This window comes from Hibiscus syriacus, unplaced genomic scaffold (assembly GCF_006381635.1).
Source record: "Hibiscus syriacus cultivar Baekdansim isolate YM2019G1 unplaced genomic scaffold, ASM638163v2 tig00110472_pilon, whole genome shotgun sequence".
Classification (NCBI taxonomy): domain Eukaryota; kingdom Viridiplantae; phylum Streptophyta; class Magnoliopsida; order Malvales; family Malvaceae; genus Hibiscus; species Hibiscus syriacus.
In genome coordinates, this window is record NW_024062752.1 from 2,565,513 (window position 1) to 2,587,693 (window position 22,181).

The following is a 22,181-nucleotide window of genomic DNA, read 5'->3' on the forward strand; positions in this document are numbered from 1 at the left end:
TTTTGTTTCCTCTAATGTGAATTTGTTTCATGATTTTTTATTTATTCGTATTTTCTGGTTTATAAAAAAAACAATTTCTCTATTGTAGTGCGTTTCAGGATGATGGCTTCTGATCCTTTCATGATCATATCATATTTTCATTTTGATCCATATGAGTGTACTATGCCATGCTCTTGTAGCTACTGTTCTGTCTTCCTTCTTAAGATTCAGGTTTGCATGAGCAATGATTGTTTTTAAATAACACGGGCTAGTCTGGTTTTCTACTTCACGCCAGGAACCTTGGTAACAGTTTATCTAACCGATTACAGATTTGGTTTCAGTATATGAATGTGTCCGATGATTGCCACATTTGCTCTGGTTTTGATTATATTATATCATAGTTTATTCTTATATTTGTTTTGTCATATGCTCTGGTATTAGCCTAATAGTCTTTACATTGAACTTGAACCATTCCGATATCCGGGGCCAAAGCTTATGCTACCAAAGATGAAATCTGAAATAGTGTTGAGCATTTTGGCATTAGTAAATCCTGGTATTTGAAATATCTGTCCGTCTCCTTGTGATACTTCTTGAACATCATATTTCAAGTTGAGGCTCTTGTATGTTATATTTAGTTTGCTTTTCCTGTGGCAATTTGTTTTATTTTAGTTGGAGTATAAGGGTGATAATTGTAGGAAACACTAGTGCTTGGAATTGATGGTTTTACTTTGTTTTGGAATTCAATAATAGGGAAGCGAGCCCAGGGAAGCTAGCCCTTTTATCGGAATGGTGGTTTGCTTTTATGTTCATATATATCAACCTAATTACAGGAGATTTTTGTCACTTGTCATCGGCATTTGGCAAGTTTCTAAGGTGTTTTCATGCATTGTGTTTCGACAAAGGCTTACTGAAGTTTTAACCTGCAGTCCTCATTGACAATTCATGTTGTTTTTGTTTAAGGTATTGCGAATTCATATAAATAGCGATATGTTGAAAATTCTTGTTATATAGATTTCCATTTGTGTTTTCATGTTGATGAATTGATGAGACCTTAAAGAAGGCAAAAGAATACAACAAAGCATTAAACAATGGCATATGGCATTGATTCTCATTTGGTTTGATTGCATCAGTATTTGCTTAGGTTGTAAGTTTTAGTTCAAATAAAGTTGAACGGTTATCAGTTTTTAAAATGAGCAACTGTTTTATCAGTTTATTTAAATCCTACTTGAAAAAATTCAATTGATAGACATAACCAACGAAAGTGATCCAACGGTTTTTGATTATTTTTTACGATGAAAACTATATCTAGATCATATATTTGATAATAAATGTTATTTTCTAAAAGAAAAGTATAATAATTTAATTATTCTTAAGATTTATGCATTCTACGTATTTGATATTAGTTCAAAAATAAATCAATAAACTCAACTGTCCTATAAATTATTCATTAGAATGAATGGGGTTAAACCCCTGCCCCTTTCATTAGAGGGGTTATTTTTTCTTATCAACTCCTTCACACTTCGACTCTCTTACGAAAGAGTTTATCAGAACGTTTCTTACAAGTACGATGTTTTTAGATTTTATTTTGAATAGTGTGATGTTTATCTTAATTAATTTTTTTCTGAGACAAATTTAAAAATTTGTGTATTAAATGCAGAAAAAGAAGTAAAATAACTCAAATCTTTATTGCTGGTAACAAGTCAATCCCACTTGAGTTTAGCCAACTCATTAAACTCAACATTATTCTCATCATCTGCAGTCAAGAAATTTTCCAGGAAAAAAAAAAGACGGAAAACATTGCAAACAAGGGGAAAACAAACACAATATTGCTTGTAAAAAACATAGCAAAATTCGTTGCTTCACCTAATCCACTTATTCATGTCATTAGATTAAGCCATTATTAAACTCCCTTGAACGACCATTTTTAAAAACCAAGTTGTTTGATTTCAATTTGTCTTAGCCATTTGCATGAGGAGCAATAACATCGAGCTTTCAAGTGGCCTCGAAAGACAAAGTGTCTCTTTGCCACATATTGGTGACGAACATGTCCGTCGTCCTTCAACGACTTCATCGTCGCTGAAATCATTTTCTTCTTCAACTATGGTGGCCAACATTTTCCTCAACAGGTGCTTAGAAACGGTGATGAACTGTGGCGGAACGACTTCATTCGTGAACCGTTCGAGGTTTCGGGACTTCCCCATTGTTGTTTCTTCCACCGGACAGGTGAAAATACCAAACAAGTTAAGGGATTGAAGATGGATGGGAGTGGGGGAGGAAGGTAGGGGAAATAAGCATGAAGACGAAGGGTCGTATAGGGTCATAAAATGGGAAGAAAATGATAGAGAAGAGAAATTGATTCATGGACTCCACAAGCACTAGAGGCATTGGATATGTATAGGAAGAATTGGAGGTCATTTTTTTTCTAAATCTGGTTAAAACGCCGAATAATAACAAAATTGATAGTATCTAATAATGTTTTCGATCATTTTTTACCGGTTTTGTTATTTAAACAATAACAAAACCAGTAGCGTTTTTTTTAACCGTTTATTAAAGTTGCCGCACGTGAACATTTTCCAATTTATGCCCTTTTCCATTGATGCAGATTCCATGCAAATTTTCAATTTAAACTAAAAAGATACCATCATTTCTTATAAATTTAACTTTATGTTTTTTTTTCATTGATAATAATAGTATTTGAGTTTTGGCAATGATATATCATAGTGGTCAGAATTACCTCCAGCATCCAAGAATGCCTATGTATATTGAGGGGTGGACGTTTTATGTTAGAGACAAACTTATAAAATTTTATTAGAGGGTGAAATCAGATTTTCAATAAAAAATATCTTAAATATATAAAAAATTTAAAATTTCAAAATTACGACCGTTCCACGAGCACTTCCCTTGATCAATTCCTGTGTCTATTTTCAATCTAAAACTGACAATTGAGCTATTAATGGCAGAAGATATCGCAAAAGATTTTTTTTTGGCCATAGGGAAGGGACCACACTTCCTTCCAGGCAAGGGCTTGTGTCACCCAACAACGTCACGAGATTTCGATGCTTTTAAAGTTCAATTTAGTTGATTTTTACGATTATCATGATGTACTTTTAAAATTCAAATACAATAATTATAATTTTTTTTATATTTTTATATTTATTTTACGATTTATATTTTGAATTTATAATTTCTGAACCATTTCATTTTCTGTTGTATCATATCTATATCTCTTCACAACATCAATTTTCACGCATAAAATTTTCAGAAAATTCTTCTGCAATTGAGACCTTGAGATAATATTCCTGGGCATAAGAAAGTTGGGACCCTTTAATATGTTCACTTGATTTGGCATAGTCTGAATCAATTGGCAGTTCTACATTAATTAAGTCTGTTAACCTATGAATAATCATCATGAAAACATTAAGGATCACTATAAAACTTCTCGACCAATACCGAGATAAGAATTTAAAATCACTTTCTTTTCTCATCCCTCTTCTACTTGTTTATGAAAACATAAAATCTAAATATCCACTCATCGTGGTTCAATCATTAACCGAGATTCTTCATTCAAACTAAGAGAAACTGTCAACGAGCTACATAACCACCTTCTTCCATCCACCTTTCTAATTAAATATGATAAGTAATTAAGAAGTATATGTATTTATTAGTTCAGACTAATAAAACCTACATAAGTCCGACAGAATTCTAAATTTAAAAGTTTCACTAATATATACCAACGGAATGCAAGGGGCATGTACTGTCATGTACAAAAATGAACTTTATTGCCAGAGATAACTGCAATATTCAACTGCAAGGACTGAAACGGTTTTGAGTCTGGGAAATTTAGCTACCATCCAAAGGTATGAGGACCGGTGAGCAGTGGATCGGAAATACTGTGGTTGAAAACTGACTGCATCAACACGTCGCTTGAGAGGGGACCCAGTCAGTTGTGGATGTCTAAGTCTTGGATTTTGTCCATCTAAACGTTGTTTTCGTACTCTCCTTTTTTATTATTTAAAGTTGTTTTCACCATTTCCGCCCTTTGAATGCACAGGCACAGCACGGAGCTTACTTTCCATGCATGTTGCAGTAAATGATACGTAGGACAAATTTCATGCAATAAAGGAAATTTTGTTGCTATTTAACCTTTGTTTGGCTGCAAACATAGTGTTGTGGAATTCGGGTTAATTTCCATCAATAATAACAAATTCACCTTCAAACTATTATCTAGGTGACTAGTGTGAAAACGATTGTACTAAAAATCACACCAAGGTAGATTCCCAGGAAAGAGGAGGGGTCACAATGGTCCCTCTTAAAACCCACTTTCATTAGATAGAACTACCAAGACAAGTAATTTTAATAGGACAATAATTAACAACAACTATACCCGACAATAGCTATTAAATAGACATAAAGAGAACACCAAAATTTAACGAGGTTAGGCCAAAATTATGCCTACCTCCTCGAACACTACTAAAATAATATTTCACTAGTAGAGGAAATATTACAAAGAGAGAAATAGTACAAATAGCCTTTAATAGTGAAGAATGCTTATATTTGTGGGATGCTAAACTAAGGAGGAGGAGAGCTCTATTTATAACAAAAGAATTTCTCCTCCTTCTTATACAAAACCAATGTGGGATATTTGCCAAAAACCAACAAATCTCTACCTTGGCAAATTCCACACACGTCTCTCAAAAAATCCAATCTTCAGTAGTGTCTGCAAATTATCTTTCAATTTGTAACAATATTGACCAAGTCTAAACAATGTTTAAACTTGACCGTAGTTACCACTTTTGTCAACATATCAGCAGGATTCTCAATGGTCCGAATCTTCTGGATTATGACTCCACCTTCTTCTAGAATATCTCGTACAAAGTGATATCGAATATCGATGTGCTTCGTCCTTGCATGGTAAACTTGGTTCTTTGCTAAATGAATAGCACTCTGACTGTCATAGTGCACTTTGATGTGCTTTTGTTCTATTCCCAATTCACCAAATAACCCTTGAAGCCAAATTACCTCGTTCACAGCCTCTGTAACTGCCATATACTATGCCTCTGTAGTAGACATAGCCACTGTTGACTGTAAGGTGGACTTCCAACTGACTGGTGCTTTTATAAATGTAAACACATAACCAGTAGTTGATCGACGCTTGTCCAAATCACCTGCATAGTCTGAATCACAATACCCAACTACACACTGACCATCTTGTTTGTCCTGCTGAAAGACCAAACCAACATCTACGATGTTCAGAATATACCGCATAATCCATTTCACAGCTTCCCAATGCTCCTTTCCAGTATCATGCATATACCTGCTCACAACCCCAACTTCTTGTGAAATATCGGGTCTCGTACACACCATTGCATACATTAAGCTATCAACAGCACTTGCATACGGAACCTTTGACATGTATTCCCGTTCTGCATCATCCTTAGGTGACATGGATGCACCGAGCTTGAAATGAGTAGCAAGAGGTGTACTAACTAGTTTTGACTTCTCATTCATGCCAAAACGTTTTAGTACCTTCCTCAGATATTCTTTCTGAGACAAACAAAGCCTCCCCAATTTCTTATCCCTTGATATCTCCAAGCCTAGAATCTTCTTTGCTTCACCAAGATCCTTCATCTCAAACTCCCTGTTCAATTGAGTCTTTAGTTTCGCAATTTCTGTCTGACTCCTGGAAGCTATCAGCATATCATCAACATAAAGAAGAAGATATATATAGGATCCATCTTGTAGCTTGCGTAAATAGACACAATGATCATATTTGCTTCTTGTGTACTTATGCCCTATCATAAACTTGTCAAATCGCTTGTACCACTGCCTTGGAGATTGCTTCAATCCATATAGCGATTTTTTTAATTTGCAACCATCTCTTCTTTTTCAGCAACTTTGAATCCATATGGCTGAGTCATGTAGATTTCCTCATCCAAGTCTCCATGTAAAAATGCAGTTTTTACATCCATCTGAACTAGTTCCAAATCCAACTGTGCTACCAAATCCAACTGTGCTACCAAAGCCAACAAAATTCTGATGGAGGAATGTTTTACAACTGGAGAAAATACTTCATTATAATTAACTCCCTCCGTTTGAGCGTAGCCTTTAGCCACCAATCTTGCTTTGTAGCAGATGTTATTCTTGTCAGGAAATCCATCTTTCTTTGCATATACCCACTTGCACCCAATTGCCTTCTTTCCCTTCGGAAGACTAGCTAGTTTCCACGTCTGATTCTTTTGAAGGGATTGCATTTCTTCATTCATGGCGATCCTCCACTTTTATTGTTCTGAACTTTGTACTACTTCATTAAAAGTGGAAGGAACGTCATCAATTGCAATTGGTGATGCAAAAGAGACCATATCAGCATAACGAACAGGTTGTCTAATGGTCCTCTTTCCTTTTCTGAGTGCAATTGATTCATGTTGCTGTGGAGATTCTTGGGTCTGAACCTCTTCTTCATCTGACTCTTCTTCTACCATAGGAGAGTCAACATCAGTTTCTTTACTGGCTAGGTCAATTCTGCTTCCTTCAAACTCCACCTGTTTGGGAGTTCCATCTGTCTGCTCTAATTTTTCTGAAGTCACCTTTCTCAACATGATAGATTCATCAAAGGTAACATCCCTGCTAAAGATTATTTTCTTTGTTTATGGACACCAAAGACGATAGCCTTTCACACCAGAGGTGATCCCCATAAAGATCGCATTCTTTGCTCTTGGATCTAGCTTTGACTCCTTAACATGATAGTATGCAGTGGAACCAAACACATGTAAGGAATCATAATCTGTAGCAGGTACTCCAAACCATTTCTCTAATGGTGTTTTACCACCAATAGCAGTCGATGGTAAGCGGTTGACAAGGTGACAAACATAGACCAAAGCCTTAACCCAAAATTCTTTGCCTAACCCAACATTAGACAACATACACCGAACCTTCTCCACTAATGTTCGGTTCATACGCTATGCCACCCCATTCTGTTGTGGTGTACTTCTGACAGTGAAATGCCTGACAATACCTTCTTCTTCACAGACTTTCAGAAATGGATCATTTTTGTACTCTCCACCATTGTCTGTACGGAGACGTTTGATTTTTCTGCCTGTTTGAGTCTCCACCATCTTTTTCCATTTAAGAAAAAATCCTAGCACCTCATCCTTTGTCTTCATTGTATACACCCAAACTCTCCGGGAAAAATCATCAACAAAGGTGACATAATAATGTGTTTCTCCCAATGAAGTTGTCTTGGAAGGCCCCCATACATCTGAATGAACATAATCCAAAATACCTTTAGTATCATGGATTGTTGTTCCAAATTTCACCCTCGTCTTCTTCCCTTTGATGCAATGCTCACAAAAAGCAAATTTGCAAGCCCGAGCACCCTTCAATAATTCTTGATCTATCAGCAATTTCAAGATTTTTCACCAACATGCCCCAAGTGAATATGCCATAACCTGGTTGCTACTGACTCCTGTTTATCAGTAGAAGCTGCCACTGCTGCTGTCCCAACAATTGTACTACCCAGAAAGTAATACACATTGTTTCTTTTCCGGATTCCCTTCATTATCACCAGTGCACCAGAGATAATCCTCATAATCCCATCATTTGCCCTCACTTCTAAACCTTTTGACTCTAAGGTTCCCACAGAGATGAGATTTCTCATTAAATCTGGTACATAATGGACACCTGTTAAGGTTCTGATTGATCCATCCTGATTCCTCAAGCGAATTGAACCAATCCCAAGTGTGTCAAGAGAGGAATTATTTGTTGTGTAGACAATTCCACCTTTAAGTTCTTTAAAATCAAAGAACCATTATCTATTGGGGGTTATATGGTGGCTACAAGCTGAATCTAACAGCCATGAACTGGAACAACTAGTTGATGGCATAGCAGCGAATGCGAAATCTGAATCTGCATCATCATACTCGACCACATTTGATTCTGAGACAGCCTTTCCCCTTTCAGGTTTGCCTTTGTTCTTTAGCCTGGGAAATTCTTTTTTTCAGTGCCCTTTTTCTCGACAAAAGACACATTCATCTTTGCTCAATCTGGACTTTGACTTCGATCTCCCTCTCCTTCCTTTATTCTGACTCTTCGAACGACCTCTAACAACAAGAGTTTCTGCTTCGACACTTGTGTTTTCTTATTTGTCTTTCTTTCTCAATTCATAACTATACAAGACAGCAGTTACTTCACTGAGAGACACATCAACTTTCCCATGAAGTAGAGTAGTTTCAAGATACTCAAACTCATCAGGAAGTGATCCCATCAACATCAGAGCCAGATCGTCGTCTTCAAAAGTCACGTCCATATTCATCAGATCAGTCACCAGCTGATTAAAGATAGAAATGTGATCATTCATAGTGGTACACGGTACATAGTTGAAGCGGAACAATCCTTTTTTCATGTAGAGCTTGTTCTGACCGCTTTTCTTCAAAAATTTGTCCTCCAGTGCCTTCCACAATTTACTTGCAGAAATTTCCTTAGAAAATGCATACTCCTGCTCTCTAGAAGACACGATCGAATAGTACCACATGTCAATCTATTGATCCTCTTCCATTCTTTCTCCTCAACATGATCTGGTTTCTCTCCTTCAATAACAATGTCTAGACCCTGCTGAAATAGGGCATCTAGAACCTCACTTTGTCACATGCCGAAATGACTGGTGCCATAAAAAATCTCCACTGCAAATCTAACGTTTGTCACAGCTGTTGACGACGATGTGGATGTTTTTGTTGCGTCTGCCATTTCTGCTACAAATTCTATTTAATAGGTGTCAATGCAGAATGCCAATTATCCCAAGGAATTTTTTTTTCTGATGTGTAAGATCAGCCTAAGCCGCAACCACAGATAATACTAAAATAAACCAAGAGCTCCGATACCAATTATTGTGGAATTCGGGTTAATTTCCACTAATAATAACAAATTCACCTTCAAACTATTATCTAGGTGACTAGTGTGAAAACGATTGTACTAAAAATCACACCAAGGTAGATTCCCAGGAAAGAGGAAGGGTCACAATGGTCCCTCTTAAAACCCACTTTCCTTAGACAAAACTACCAAGACAAGTAATTTTAATAGGACAATAATTAACAACAACTATACCCGACAATAGCTATTAAATAGACATAAAGAGAACACCAAAATTTAATGAGGTTAGGCCAAAATTATGCCTACCTCATAGAACACTACTAAAATAATATTTCACTAGTAGAAGAAATATTACAAAGAGAGAAAGAGTACAAATAGCCTTTAATAGTGAAGAAGGCTTATATTTGTGGGATGCTAAACTAAGGATGAAGAGGACTCTATTTATAACAAAAGAATTTCCCCTCATCCTTATATAAAACCAATGTGGGATATTTGCCAAAACCCAACACATAGCTCATTTATCTCACACTTTCCACGCTTTATTGTTTTGTCCAATTCGATTATGATAACTATAGAATTAATGATGCTTCATCTTTGACAAGAGTTATAACGAGTATACATTAACATCAATTATTAAAAGTATAATAAATTCTTGAATCTAGAACTAGTTGAGTGGTCTCAGTAGTAAAAGGTAATGTTATTCTTCTTTGAAGATTTAGATTCAACAATTACTTTTGTAAAGTGTGTTATCAATAACCTATTTTTTTTTAAAAATAAATATTACCTTATGTGGGGAGGGTTCAGGTTATCCAAGCAGTTTTCTTTAGTATTCAGAACTACTGGAGCAGACAGCTTGTCATCCCTAAGACTGTTCTTGTCCGGATTGAGCAACTTTGTTCCAGGGGAGAATGAGGATATTGCAGCGAAAGGTGCTCGGGTTGGATGGAGTATCATTTGTCGTTTTAAGTCGGAAGGTGGTTGGGGCATAAGGATTTGAAAGTCTAGAATAATGTTTGTTTAACCTTGCTTATTAAAGAAATATTGCAGGGGGAGGGGTCCATATGGGTGACTTGGCTTCAGGCTTATATGTTGCAGGGTGTGAATTTCTGACAGGTGCATTGCGCTCGGTCCGGTCACAGTCATTTATGGAGGAGTTTACTTAAGCTGCCTCTGTTGTCTTGACCGTGGATCCTAGTGCGACTTATAGGAAGGTTTGAGACACACTGAAACGGGAGAAAGTGCAATGACAAGTTAGTTTGGCACATTTTCTATATTCCTAGGCACTCGCTAATATATTAGATGGCCATATTAAATAGGCTCCCTAGCTACTAAGGAGAAGGTGCAATGGAGCAAAGGTTGTGCTTTCTTTAGGGATATTTGACGTGCTATTTTGAAATTGCGTGGGGTGTAGAGAGATATGTTTGGTTGGAAGGTTGAGCTCCTTTAGGTCAGTCAGTTTCTAAGGGGCAAGTCTTTGATCACAATTATTATGAAGTTGTCTTGAAATTCTTTCATTTGGAGGGAGAAATCTTAGGGTGTTTCAAGGGAGGTATGCTTAGAGGCAAGATCTGATGCATTATTAAAGATGCAGTCAAATATAGATTGTTAGGCAAATCTATGTATACTGTATAGGGAGGACTTTGTTAATATTATTAACCTTTGTATAGATTGGGGGTGGTATAGAGTTACACTGTAGGAAGTAGTTTGTTATTTGTGGTTTGATTGTAAGGGTGAGCAAAATTCGATTCAACTCAAAAAATTATTTTTTCGAATCTAATTGATTTCGTGTTGTAATTTCATAAAATCGACTTGACTCGAAAAAATTTTAAGTTTAAATCGAGTTGTAAAATACAACTCGAATAACTCAAAATTTTTAGTGATTTGTATATTGATTTTCAAGTTTGAGTCGAGTCCCTTAACTCTGTATGACATATGTATATCACATATGAAAAAAAATATGAAGAAATATATATGTATTGTATGTAATTATTAAAATCGTTTATATTGGAATTAAATAATATCATAATATTATAAATGTTTACAATTAAATTTAAATAAAACTAAAAAAATTGACTAAACTCATACTCGAAAAAAAGTTCAAATAAACTTTGAGATATAAAATATGACTTGTGAACTCAAATAATTCAAAATTTTTTGACTCGACTCTATTCGGTTGAACGTTCACCCGTATTTGATTGATGTTGATTTGTATTTTTTATAGCAACTTGCTGCTTTTGAATAAATAAATTTAAATATTATCTTATAATTATTTAGATTATTTAAAAAAATATTGAATCTATATCATGCTTTTGGGAGGATTAGTAGACTCTCTATGAAAATTAAGCCCAAAGTTGAGTGCGGCGGAGGAAGCCCAATATTATGGCTCTCAGTTGTCGTATATTGGGCCTTTAACTTGCTCCAATTGGTTTAAAAAGGTTTTAAAAGTAAAAGTTTGAAAATTGATACAAATGTAACTTAAGAGTAATCTATTAAATTTCAGCTTAATTGATGTTGTTGTTGCTGTAATCATATGATTATAACTTTGAACGTAAAAAAAGAGCTTAATTAAGTATTTTTTTTTAAAATAATCTGGATGATTATAAGATAATATTTATTTTTAATTTTTCTAACTTATTAACAACTATCACTTTGTAGATGTAATTATTCATATTCAATATCTTTAAAAAGAAAATCATTAACGTCACTCAAGAGATTCATGTTAAAAATAAATCTTAAAAACACTATTATAAGTAATACATATTTGAATACATTAATATCGTAATTAATCGTTCTAAAACATAATCCGAATATTCAAAGATAATTTACATATGGTGGATTTAAAAATTAATAAAGTCTGAAGATAACTTACACGTAGTTTATATAAGGTAAACTAAGAACTCTGCCCTTTCCAGTTCTATTTAAATTTCCATCAACCACATAATTTCTTTTATTATTATTTTTATTGATTTTAATTTTATTTTTTATATAATAAAATTTATTATCAATGTTTTTGATTTTTTTTTAAAGTTCGTTTTAGCTGGTATTCTTTGTAAAATGTTTTAAACAGTTTTGAGTTATACTTTGAAACTTAATTTTTTTCTCTAATTTTATTAAAAGAAAAATACAATGAATGTTTACGATCGTAATTGTAAACTAAACATATAACTAGGATATCTTTTTTATAACAATTAGCACAAGAAACTAGCCACTTGAGTATGAAAAGTTAAAAATCCAATCAAAATACTCGACAAATATAGATACGAATAGATATAATTGCATCGGTAAACGAACTACAAAAAAAGATGAAAATTAATGAAAAATTATTGACAAATCGCATATAAGAGTCGAGTAACGTGAAAAATTATCCACCAAAACAACTACATATCTCAATTCAATCTGAGTGTCCAAAGTAGAGAAGATTATTAGAATAACAAACAAGAGTCATCTTGATGAATCGATGCATCAACAAATCTAACACTGAGAAAAAGATACAAACAACTAGAACGAACAAACGAGCGAAACATACAAAAAGACAACAGAAACGTGTAAAAAAAATAAAATTATTGAAAAACTAAAAGTAAAAAGGAACAAAGATATAATATAAAAAATAAACGAAAAATAATAAGTATCTACAATCATTACTAAAAGAGAAAATAACCTCAGTGACAAAAAATGCCTTATAATATACGATTTGAACCAACTTTTTTTGGATTTGCCAAAATGACCAACTAAATCGCAATGCGATCGATAATTCGCAACGCGATATCCGGTATCGCAAATCAGTTTCCAGATTCGCAACGCGATTTTTACTATCGCATTGCGATTCTCCAAATTCGCGTTGCGATTTTCCTAATTCGCAATGCGAATACGTAAATCGCAACGCGAATTTGGAAAATCGCAATGCGATTACGTAAATCGCAATGCGAATACTTAAATCGCAATGCGATTACGTAAATCGCAATGCGAATACGTAAATCGCAATGCGAATCTGTAAATCGCAACGAGATTCTGACTATCGCAATACTGAATTTCAAATTCGCAACTCGATTTCTGAATTCGCAACAGGTTTTAATTTCGCAATACAAATGTTTTGGGTATATAACTACGCAGCAGCAGCAACTCACAACCTAAATCCCTAAATCACAACTCATTCCATCTCCATCTATCACTCTCTCCGGCGACATTTGTTCCTATATCCAACGACATCCTTCCCCATCCGGCAACAGGTTTTAGTTTCGCAGCTCGTTTGTTTAGTAAATTAATTTACAATAATGAAATCATCTAATGTTGATCATGTTTGGATAGATTTGTGTTTTGGAGGGTCATGGGAAAATGTTCATGGTGTTTTACAATATATGCCTTTACCCATGAATCTTCAACTAAAACTGTCATTAAAAAAGTTAACTTATGAAACTCTAATGTTACGTGTTGCAAATAAATTGAATTTAGAGCCCCTAAGTGGATTTAGGCTATCTTATCAGAGAAATTGTAAAGTTTATTTGTTAACCGACAATGAAGATGTTGAACGATTCATTGCTTACATTAGTGTTTCAAGTGATGATGTTACATTGTATGTTGTTGAACCTAGAAGTAGTGAAGTTGGGTCAGTAGCGGGTAGTAATCAACTAAGTTTTTCAACCCCAGTTTATGGTGCTCAAAATTTAATGGTTCCACCACAAGTTCATCACCAAGCAAATATTGTTTCACCACATTTCCAATACCAAACACAATCTCAAAACCCACAACCTTTCCCTAATCCAAATCCCAATCAACTTTCAGTACCAAATTCCGGTTTTCGTATTGACTAGTTAGACGATGATGAGCCAACAGAAAAAATTGTGAGTACTAGTCAGTATTCGAAATTTGATCTTGGTCAATACCCGGACTTTGATCTTGGTCAATACTCGGATTTTGATGATTTTTCAGAAGAAGAAACAGACCCTGCGTGTAATGATTTTGATATTGGTCAATACCCGAATTTTGATGATGAAACAGCCGTTGCCGAGGAAGATATTGTTGATGATAATAAGGAGGAAGTTACGACTGTAAATGAACATGTTGAACATCCATTCTGTAATTCATATAACACTGAATAAGAAAAAGAAGAAGAAGAAATCCCCAAAGAAAAGTCCTCGAAGAAAATGCCACGGGAGTATAACTGGAATATGCCAGAATTACTTCAGATACCGGAAGAAGAGTTGGTAAAGATAGCAGTTGATTGTTACACAAAAATTATTCGTATCAAGAAAGATGATTGTTTTGATACAAAGGAAGACTTGAAGATAGCTTTGTATACGAAATGTGTGGAAGATGGCTATCAACTAAAAGTTAACAAATCAAGCAAAGATCGTTTCGAAACAAGGTGTATGATTGACAAAAACTGTATCTGGCGTATGATTGCAAAGAGGATAAAAGATTGCGAAATGTTTCAAGTTAGGACTTTTATTGATAAACATACATGTTCAAGAACCCAAGTTTTTCCTCACCATAGATAGGCAAACAAAAAGGTGTTGGGTGGTTTTCTGGTTGAGTTAATGTTTTTGAATGGTAGGGTATATCGGGGACATGAAATTATGACTGACATGAATGCTCGGTTCAAGATTAGTATCTCATATTCTCAAGCTTGGAGAGCCAAATGTTATGCCTTGGAATTGTTGAGGGGGTCGCCAGAAGCATCGTTTGCCCAACTGCCGGCTTATTGTCACAATTTAAAGCTGAAAAATCCTGGATCGGTAACTCATATCAAAACAGATAGAGATGGCCGCTTTGAGTTGATGTTTATCGCCATTGGTGCTGCGGTTAGTAAATCAATATAATTTTGTTGACTCATTTTTGTTAGTTACATGCATTCACATTTAAATGATTATATTTCTTGTGTATATGATTTTGTAGATTCGTTCGTTTATTAATTGCATGCGCCTATTTATTATAGTTGACGGAGCACATTTAAAAGGTCGATACCTTAGAGTAAACTTATTAGCAGTAGCCATGGATGCTAACAATGGGATACTGCCAATAGCTTACGGGGTTGGCAAATCTGAAACCTCTTATTCATGGACATGGTTTATGGGACATCTTAGGGATTGCATAGGTCCTATTAGCAATCTGACAATCATATCCGATAGGACAAACTCAATTGACAACGCTGTTAGAAGGTGTTTCCCATATGCTTTTCATGAACTTTGTGGTGTTCATTTGTATAGAAATCTAAAATCAAGGTATGCTGATATAAAAAATCACAAATGAACCTACTGGAAGGCTGTAAAAGCTTATCGGGAAGTGGATTTTAATAAGCATATAAACTGTTTAAGACGTGTTTTGCCTCAGTGTGCTCAAACACTAGAAGATGTCGGGTTTGAAAGATGGTCAAGAGTACATCAACTTGGAGCAAGATATGGTTTCATGATGTCTAATAGTGCAGAATCAGTCAACGCTCTAAGTCTTCATTCCCGGAAATTACCCATTACTATGTTAATGGAGTTTTTTTGAGCCTCTATTCAACAGTGGTACTACAAGAAAAGAAACCATGCAGGTATTATTTCTTTAAATTCGTAACTTATCATATATTTTACTAAGTATTATTTATTTAAATTTACAGGAACATTGGAACATCGTGTTACACCATGGACAGAAAAAAAGATAACGAAACGTGTTGTGAAGTCAACGTCATGGAGAGTTGAACCATGTTCAAACACTTTGTTTGAAGTACTGGATAATAACTTAAATGGGCTTATCGATCTAAATGCAAAGACGTGTAGTTGTATGAAATGGCAAACATCTGGTTATCCGTGTGGCCATGTTATAAAAGTTTCTCTTCATCTAAACCAAGATGATTCAAGCGCATACGCTATGGATTGCTACACTACAGAAGTATATTGACAGACTTATGGAGAGATTGTCTACCCTATTCCACATCCTTCTGAGTGGGACATACCAGATAACTTACAAACAGTTTTGCCAACAGCCATGGACAGAAGGCTACCTGGCCGACCAAAAAGTCACGATCGTATACCGTCTAAGAGTGAAGAGAAGAAGAGATCGACATGTAGTCGGTGCAAGGAAAGTGGTCATACAAGGTTGACATGTGGATCACCAGTGTCATCACAATCATCTTTTCCTCTACCAAAATATGGATCCTCATCAAAATCCCAATCACAACCGGCTTCATCTTTTAGGACTGTTAACTTAGGTGATTTTTAAATGCAAACGTTGTATTATGTGTATATTATGTGTGAACTTTTACAATTTTCAGTTAGGCATGTATTAGTAACTTAAGTTTGAACATTTCTATGATATGTTCAGTTGTTATCACTTATTAGACATTCATTTGACTATCGCAACACGGAAATCGCAACGCGAATATGACTATCGCAACACGGAAATGACTATCGCAATGCGGAATTGACTATCGCAACGCGGAAATGACTATCGCAACGAGAGAATCGCAATGCGAAATGAAAATCGCAATGCGAAATGAAAATCGCAACGAGTGAATCGCAATGCGAAAATGAAAATCGCAAAGCGAAATTAGTTTCGCGTTGCGATTTTCATTTTCGCATTGCGATTCACTCGTTGCGATTTTCATTTCGCATTGCGATTCTCTCGTTGCGATAGTCATTTCCGCGTTGCGATAGTCTGTTTTGCATTCAACATAATGCAGATTGAAATCAACAAATCAACTATTACATTTCAATCAATTAAACAAGCACAAATATTATGTACACATCAATTAAACAAATCAACATTTACAAATCATCTTTTACAAATCAATTAAACAATCAAAAATAATAATGAAATCAACTTTTGCACCCATACATCCATTTCACGCAGCTCACTTCAGGATTAACCTGCAGAAACCAAACATTGAATCAACAACACTTTCTACACATCTAAAACCTACAAACAACAAATTATTGAATTATAGCTACTTAACCAAACATTTTCAAACCAAAAAGAGTAAATATGTTTAACAACACTTGCATTTGACTTACAAATTGTTTATGGACACTTTCATAACGCGGATGCAGGTAGGCAGCGTCTCGCATATATCGCTCTATCCATAAAATGCCGAAACCACAAGCCTACTGCACCTCTATCTTTATCGGTGGGAGGTAGAAAATGTGTACTTCCTGTCGTCAAACGCTCCAAGCATATGCATACGAGAGGACCACAATCCCCTCTGGCTTCCTTCGTTTGTTGTGGCGCGGTCTCGTCTCTGATAACTGTAACATTGAACTTCTTTGGCTTCTTGTTTCCAGACTTAGTCCAATAATCAATTGCATCCAAGAATTTAGCCAAATGAGAGCTCCATCCCTTAATCATATCTCTCAAATCAGACAATGATATGTAATTTATCATGCTGTCATATACTATTGTCTTTAGGGATGGGAGCTGAAGCTCGACGAGAAACCAATGAGTACGGTCCAAAACAAGGATAAACACCTGCATCGAAATGTAATAATTCAAATTGCACACTTATTTATGAACACCTTTAAAATATTTAAACAAATATACTAACCTTATCGACCTCCCACCATGCAGGATAAAGTTTAGCTTGTCCATTAGCCAACACATATGATTCCTGTCGTTGATTCTTCAAGTGAACTACGTGAAAAGACGTCGGTATAATTATATATCGCGTTTTTTTAATATTTTTCTTCAATTTCCTTACAATTAGAAGATGTGTCACCCATGCATCAATATGATGTTTTACAAAAAAAGACATATATCAGTAAATAAACAGACATGATATTAAACAGTGAGAACAAAGACAAATATATTTCAAACTTGCACGGTATTTACCCAAGTCATTATTATATCATTGTTCACAAAATGCATCAGATAACATTCCAGAAGTAAGCACTTATATAAACATTTAAAAGGACAACATATAGGTTTAGTGCATATTCAATGACAACATAAAGAGTAGTAGTTTATTCTTGAAACTTAAATTTTCAACACTGTGAAGTTAGTATTTGTCTTTTGGTTGAAGTAATGCAATTCATTCAAGTTTCAATTTGCAGAAGAAGAATATAATCTGAAACTTAAAATCGCAACGCGAAAATGACTATCGCAATGCGAATTTGACTATCGCAACGAGAGAATCGCAATGCAAAATGAAAATCACAACAACAAAATCGCAACGCGAAAATGACTATCGCAATGCAAATTTGACTAGCGCAACGAGAGAATCGCAATGCGATTTTCATTTCGCATTGCGATTCTTTCGTTGCGATAGTCAAATTCGCATTGCGATAGTCATTTTCGCATTGCGATAGCCATTTTCGCATTGCGATAGTCATTTTCGCATTGCGATTATCTTGTTGCGATAGTCATTTTCGCGTTGCGATAGTCATTTTCGCATTGCGACAGTAAACTATTCTTCTTCTGCAAATTGAAACTTGAATGGATTGCATTACTTCAACCAAAAGATAACCAAAAACAAATACTAACTTCACAGGGTTAAAGAATAAACAGTTAAACAATATTGGCAGCAACCGAATGAATTTACTAAGCAATCTAAGTGAAATTACGAGTAAATTTATCATCAAGTTAAATACGAAAAATATTAAACTTACCTTGTTGCGAAGAGTATGAACCTCGTTCTGCAACGATGCTACAATCTCACGTAGAGCTGCTACCTCACCACGTAAAGTAGACACCTCAACACGCCATGCACCATTGTCGTCGCGTAAAGTACCGATCTCCTCACGCAAGGCATTGACCTCAGTACGTAACTCCCCTAACTCATCCCGTGGAGGTGGAGAACAGGGAGATAAACATCGTGGCATCTTTGCCGGTCGCCTATCATGAGGTGATGGTGGAGAAGAGGCTCAATGATGTGACAGAATAGGTGATGACTCTCGTTGTGGAGGTGTATATTCGGGTCGATCAGGTGATGGCTCTGGGTGAGGTGATGGCTCTCGAAGTGGTGGCTGCTCATCATCTGTGCCATCAAAAAAAAGCTTACTAGCTTGCCACCAATCAGTGGCAAGCTCAGCTTCCGTAGGTGTCAGCCTCTGTAATGGAGTGTTGGCCTCCTAACAATATAAAAGCTCAAACAAAGTTAAACGTGTACTAGTAATAACTTGTTTATAAACATATGGTAGTATTTGTGTTAACTTACATTATTTATTGTAGTATACGGTAGTAAATCTTCCCATTGCTGCAAGGACCGTTTCCTCTTCCAGGAAATAGCCCTAGGAATATCATTGGAAGTTTTTAATGCATATGTCTGCATGGCGGGAAAGGCCTCAAATATCCAAATCTACAAACAATATAATAACAAACATTAGTAATTGTTAAAGAATTAATTATAATTTTGGAAACATTATATAAAAATTATTACCTTAAAGGCCCAAATAAAGCCTGACAAAGTGTATTTAGAACCATCGCCACGCAAACTTTTCCGATCATTAAAGGCAGACGACAACTTATTCCATGTAGCTCTCCATAGATACGAACCCCACGGAAACAGGTTCCATGCATTTAGGTCCTCTACCAATTTAATTAGATCATTAGGAATAGGTTGTCGGGCCTCTCTGCCTAAAAAGTCGGCTTGCAAAAGTATTAGAAGGCATACTCGGACAACATCGACGTCATCCATCCGAGTAAAACTATCTTTCTTATTCAATAATCTCGTCAAGTCTTCCACGTGTAAATTCGACTTCTCCGTTGACTGCTCAAGAAAAACCCGGGAAAACCATGATATGCGGGTAATATGTCTAGTGTATCGATCTACATCATCGTGTCCGAAGCGTAACCGGTGATTAAGCAAAACTCTTCCCGCCCAAAACACGTATACGCTGGTGAAAAATCAAACCATATCTCTTCATCACGACGTTGTATAGTCTCTGTTAGATTGCTAGTCATGGTTTGAAGAAACAGATGGGTCAACATAGCATCTCTACCCAGATGTTGTACTTTCAGCCATGGCCCGAAGCAAGTATCCTCAAATATTTTTCTTTGTGCAGGTGAAAGCTTCGACGCAATTATTTTGGCCAGGCTTACTTTATTTCTTAAGGTCAATTGAGCCGAATAAAAGTTCTGCAAAAACAATAAACATACCAATTTAGATATACCAAAAACTACACTGTGAAGATATGAACAATAAAGAGTAGTAGTTTATTCTTCAAACTTAAATTTGCAACACTGTGAATTTAGTATTTGTTTTTTGGTTGAAGTAATGCAATTCATTCAAGTTTCAATTTGCAGAAGAATAATAGTTTCTGAAACTTTAAATCGCAACACGAAAATGAAAATCGCAACACGAAAATGACTATCGCAACGCAAGAATCGCAACGCGAAATGAAAATCGCATTGCGATTCTCTCGTTGCGATAGTCAAATTCGCATTGCGATAGTCATTTTCGCGTTGCGATTCACTCGTTGCGATAGTCATTCTCGGTTTCAAATACTAAAATTGAAATAAACTTGAATGGATTGCATTACTTCAACCAAAAGACAAAACAAAGACAAATACTAACTTCACAGGGGTAAAAACTAAACAGTTTAGCAGTATTGACAGTAATCAGATGAATATAATAAGCAATCTAAGTGAAATGGTTAATCTATTATTGAAAACACCAATAAACTTATCATCAATTTTAATATGAAAAACCTAATAATAATGCAAAAATTTCAAAATAAAAATAATTAAAAAAACTAACCCTCGGTGGTTGATTTTCCATTTCTGACCGTGAATGATTTCGCCGGAGATGGAGATTGTTATCGTCGTGGGGACTGATTTCGTCGGAGATGGGGACGGATGCCGCCTTAGAGAGTGAGAGATGGAGATGAGACTGAGTTGTGATTTAGGGTTTTAGGTTATGAGTTGCGATTACGGGATATACTGTGGACGGTTCAGTGTTCCGATATATTAATATATTTGTGTTTGGAATTTGAAAAAAAAATACGCGTTAATACGAATGGCGCTATGTAAATCGCATTGCGATTTACGTATTCGCATTGCGAATTAGGAAAATCGCAACGCGAATTTGGGAAATCGCAATGTGATAGTCAGAATCGCGTTGCAAATCTGGAAACTGATTTGCGATACCGGAGATCGCGTTGCGAATTATCGATCACATTGCGATTTAGTTGGTCATTTTGGCAAATCCAAAAAAAATTGATTAAAATCGTATATTATAAATCATTTTTGGTCACTGAGGTTATTTTATCTTACTAAAAATAGTTTCACCGTCGGCTAAGAGAAAAAAAAAAGTAAGCGGTTAAAACAAGAAAACCTAAGGAAAAACCCTAGGGTACTTTCAAATTTACTTGAACAAATAATTTTGATAAACTTGTAATATGTTGAGAATTCTATATTTAAACTGCAAGTCCAAAACACTCTTTAAAGTTTGATGATTGTAGTAGTTTTACAATTTAAAATTCGTATTTGAAAATAATATTTATAAATAAAACTTAAAAAAATTAATTTAATTTAACAAGCATTTATTACAAAATGTTTTTTAACGTTATAAATTTAAATTCTCAAATTCATCTAAACAAACAAATCTATAAAACCTGCAATATTTTTTTTTCAGGTTCCAATATTTCTGGAAGGTAAGTTTCCTTAAGACTCTCAACAACAACAATAATGACCAAATGTTATTTTTAAGTTGTTATAGGCATTAAAATCATTTAGGAAATCTTACCATGTATTTTAAAGCTTCTCTAAATGATTTACGGAAGGAGCTAATTTTATTTTAAAAAAGAAAATACCTAAAATTATGATGTAAGTTCACAATCATAATTGTAAATTAACATATAAGAAATATATTTTTCTATAATCGTTAACACAAGAAACTATTCACTTAAAATCATTAAAGGATCATACAAAAAAATAGTTAAAAATCCAACAAAAAATATTAAAATATAAATATAAATACAAACATATCCAATTGCATTGATAAACTTATCATATAAGAGAATCAAACTACTAAAAGACTAACGATAAATCGTAAATTAGAGTTGAGTGACGTGAAAAAACTATTAAGAACTCAAATCACATATTCAAATTTAATCCAAATGTTTAAAGCAGGGAAGATCAACATGATAACAAATAAGCGTCATATTGATCAATCGTAACATATCAAATTAAACCCTAAAAAAAACAAATGAAAACAACAACCAAACGATTGAAATACAGAGAAAAACACAAGACAAATAAAAATATGTCACAAAGATAAAATTATTAAAAAGAAAAAGAAAAGTATAAGGAAATTAAATATATAATGCAAGAAAGTAAGGAAAAATAAAAAACATCGACAATGACGATTAACACCAATATTACGAACTTTTTTAAATAGATAAAAAGAATTATAACGATATTTTAACATT